Here is a 4,459-nt window from a genome sequence, read left to right on the forward strand (position 1 = left end):
TAAAGCATTTAAAAGAAACAAAGATGGACACCATATATTAACAAAAGGGGCAATTCATCTGGAAGACATAACAATCATAAATATTTCTGATCTGAGCCAGAGTGCCCCAAAATACATGAGGTAGACAATGACAACACTGAAGGGCATAGTAGAAACTTCTTGGAGACTACAATGCACCACTCTCATCAATGGATAGAGCACCTAGACAGAGGATCAATAAGAAAACAGTAATCTTGAATAGTATGATAATGAACTGTACTTAACAGACATTTACAGAACGTTGCACCATGCAACAGGAGGATATACATTTTTCTTACGTGCTTATGAATCATTCTCCAGGATAGACCACATTTTGGGGCACAAAGCAGGTCTCAAAACATTTAAAATGATCGAAATTATACAAAGCACTTTCTTTTTTTTAACATGGCAGCGTGATTTTATTGAAACACAATATGGAAGGAACTTAAAAGTCCAAATTTTAAACTAATACAGGCACTAAAAATGCTACACTTCTGAATATAGTTGACAAGATATCTAACAAAGGCAAGTTATAATACGAATATAAGTTCACTGATACAATTTTGTTTAAGGCTAAACAATTTTGGTATATTCATATTTCTCTGGCTCCCCTTTTTGCCTTGTTATTTACCAAGTCTGCCCACATTCAGCAGTTGAACAGAACCCAAGTATTTGGTGATCTCACTTCAGTTTTCACACCACAAACAGCAGGAATGTGAAAGTTGTGGGATTAAGCTGCTTACGAGGAGTCTTCAGTACCTTTGCTGAACTGAAACCATCAAATAGTTAATTTTGACATTGCTACTGTGCCATGTCTAAATCAGTTGAATTAGTTTATTGGTGTATCCAAGAGTACTTTAAAATACAAAAGTGGGGTTAAATAATGACAGAAACACTCATTTCTTAATTCAGAGCATGACAAGACAAATTTTTATATCCTTCTTTAAATTTAGAGATCATTATTTTTAAAGTAACTCTATACATTTATAGATTCTAAATATCTCAGTTGAAACAATTACTTTTAAATCACTTGGTTTTAGTCATGTCAACATGTCTACATTTGATTTGAAGGCATTTATGCATGTCTACAATTAATACGCATGTAATCTACATATGCATGTCCACAATTAATTTCCATTTCTCTAAGCAAAGAAATTCCAACAAATATAGATGTCAGTTATCAAAAATAAAAAATATACAGCATCAAAATCAGCTCTTCACACTTCTCAAGCAAACTCTTTCTATATATAGTCAATCTGTATTGCATAGCTGATTTTACCAAGCTACAATGTAATTTTTTCCCCAACAGCCTGTGTTAGGTACAGTAAAATGCTAATTTCTACAACTAAAATGTTACTGTATAACTTCAGTTCACCCTCTACTGTAGAAAAGTTCAAAACCCTAAATGCTACTTTATTTTTTTTATTTTCCTATTTTATTTTACTTTTTTAAATACAAAAACCCAAATAAATGCAAACATTCCTATTTTGATCATTCCGTTCTACATATATAATCAATAATTCACAAATCATCACATAGTTGCATATTCATCATCATGATAATTTCTTGGAACTAAATACTACTTTTTAAGTTTGTTAGTGATTTTGATAGTTTGATTTTCCATCCACAATGGAAAATGGAAAAATACTCAGAATTTTTTCACTGTAAGTTTTAAGATTCAGCAGAAGGGAGAGAAGTTTGTTTATTATTACTAGGCATTGTCCATATAGGTGAATACTGTTCTTTTGGGACTTAATTCAGTAGTTTAGCTGTCCATCTCACCAATGTGTATATAATAAAATAAACAAACTGCCCAATGTTTGGTTTCCAATGCAGAAGCAGTGAAATGCTGCACTTGGGAGCACATTAAGTCCGTCTTCCGGAGAACACACTCTTCGGTAAAGTTCCCTACTGCCATCATGGTGGGGACATGCTTTTTCGAACATTATCCAAATGGACCAATATTTACTTACTTGTACTTTTTTGGGAGGCTTTGCCTACCTACACTTTTCATATAAAAACATTAGATAAAATAATCAGTTGCCTAGGGACTTGATACTTCAAATTACAAAGGGCAAAAGAACATTTCATCAAAAACAAAATGCTATTCAAATATGCATTTGGTGGCATTCCTAAAAATTTGCCTTTTTTTTTTAATGTCATAAGGAAAACAAGGATCAGGCTAGTAAATTTGAGGGGATTTAGAGAAGTCTTTATTTTGGTACAAATCTACAACATGAAATTATTGGAAAAGATGAAAAGTAAAAGCTATAGCTAAAACTATGATGCAAAATAACAAGTGATAGGATGTGAGGTGTACCCCAAAGAAATGGAAATCAGCCTGCACTGTCTACTTCTAGCTGGAATGGAGAGGAAGGTGACAATGCAGCACTGAGCTCAGGGACTATGTCACAAAACAGTTTCTAAATCACATCTCCTGCTGAACACAATTTAGGGATTTTAGGACATGGAATTGCAGGAAAATGACATTTATAAGATGTTTTTCAGACCTGTTAATAAAAAAATTACCTCCAATGAGTCTAAACTTCCATCAAAAAAAAGAAACTTAGCCATTTCAAGCTAAATGACATTTTGTTCAAATTAAGAACAATAACTAAGGTGGTTTATTTGAACCCTGGTTACTAATAAAAAAAAAAAAAACCTCAAGGAATTATACGTTTTCCAAGGTTCTCTCAAAAGTAAAAGGTGAAATCTACACTGGGTTTTACCCCAAATGTCCATAGGTCTTCTCATCATATATTTACACACTAGGTTTTAATTGGAAGTTACTTTTGGCAACCCTTGAAATATACATACTAGGAATTTCCACAATAGAATTATATACTTAAAGGTGTGGCTTCAAAGCACTGAAAGAACAAAGGAGAAAGTCAGAACAAGTCAAGAAAACACAAACATTTCTCATTTAAGAGAGTTCATTTAAAAAGTAAATAAATCCCCTCCTCCAGCTAAAAAATCCCAGAATAAATGGTCTCAAGCTTTAAAGGGGAGGGAGGGGATGAATCTCAGAATATACCAAGAACTGATGGATTTTTAACAGGGTTCAGTCCTAAAATGAAAACACAGAAACCATGAGCAGGCTTGGACACTTCACCTTTTGGAGTTATAGTGGGACATGGCTGAACAGGTAAGACACAGATTCACCATTATGTGTCCTCCGGATCGCTTCTGCCAAGATCATTGAGATATCAATAACCTGAATCTTGGGGCAGTGTTTCATTTTGTCCTCTTGTGGAATTGTGTTTGTAACGACGACAGCCTCAAAAGCAGCATTGTTTATTCTGGAGATAGCCGGCCCCGAGAAGATCCCGTGGGTAAGGATAGCATAAACTTTGGTGGCTCCAGCTGAAAGTAGCTTGTCGGCAGCATGGCAGATGGTGCCACACGTGTCGGCCATGTCGTCCACGAGGATAGCCACACGGTCTTTCACATCCCCCACGAGTACCATCCGGTCTACTTCATTCGCCTTCTTCCTCTCTTTGTGAATCAAAGCAAATTCCACATTCAAACTGTCTGCAATTGATGTGACCCTTTTGGCTCCCCCTGCATCGGGTGAAACGATAATGCAATTCCTCCACTCAGTGATGTTTTCCCGGATCCACTGCAGAACAGCAGGCTCTGCGTATAAGTTATCCACAGGAATATCAGAGAATCCCTGTATCTGAGAGGCGTGCAGGTCCATGGTGATGATGTGATCCGCCCCGGCGACTGAAAGCATATTGGCCACAAGTTTTGCAGAAATTGGGGCACGGCTCTTGTCTTTTTTATCTCGCCGGGCATAGGGAAAACACGGGATGATGGCCGTCACCCTGCATGACGAGGCGATCTTGCAGGCGTTGATCATGATGAGGAGTTCCATCAGGTTGTCATTGATCTCGCTGCAGCCACTCTGAATGATGTAGACATCCTGGCCTCTCACGCTTTCGCCAATCTCCACGCAGGTCTCCTGGTTGCTGAACTTCTTGGTGACCACCTTGCCCAGTTGCAGGCCCAGCCGGTCGGCCACGCGCTGGGACAGGTCCTGGTGCGAGCTGCCGCTGAAGAGCACGTTGTTTGGCATGGCGGGGCGCGGGGCTGGCGGGGTGCGGGGCTGGCGGCATGGGCGGCTGACCAGAGCTGGAAAGCGCAGCGGGCGGCTGGCTCCTCCAGAGACTCGGGCACCTCGACCCTACCTGCCACTCTGTGCCCCCTGCAGATGGTCGCCTGTGTATCCGGGCTGCAGGCGCTCACATTTATATCTAGGCCACACCTGCCCCTAGCCCATATAGTGGTACAAACGTGCCCCACCCGCCCTGAGCTCTGCGCACATGACAAAGCACTTTCTTGGATCACAATGGAATGAAGTTGGAAATCAATAACATACAGAAAGCTGGAAAATTCACAAATACAGGGAGGCTAAACAACCCACTTTTAAACAACCAGT

General features: G+C 39.2%; 1 pseudogene; it reads right to left on the reverse strand.

The window, feature by feature from the left end:
• Positions 1–3,124: 3,124 nt before the first annotated feature.
• Positions 3,125–4,111, reverse strand: LOC143670742 (ribose-phosphate pyrophosphokinase 2 pseudogene; annotated as a pseudogene).
• Positions 4,112–4,459: the final 348 nt, after the last annotated feature.

Source organism: Tamandua tetradactyla, chromosome X, assembly GCF_023851605.1.
Source record: "Tamandua tetradactyla isolate mTamTet1 chromosome X, mTamTet1.pri, whole genome shotgun sequence".
Lineage (NCBI taxonomy): Eukaryota > Metazoa > Chordata > Mammalia > Pilosa > Myrmecophagidae > Tamandua > Tamandua tetradactyla.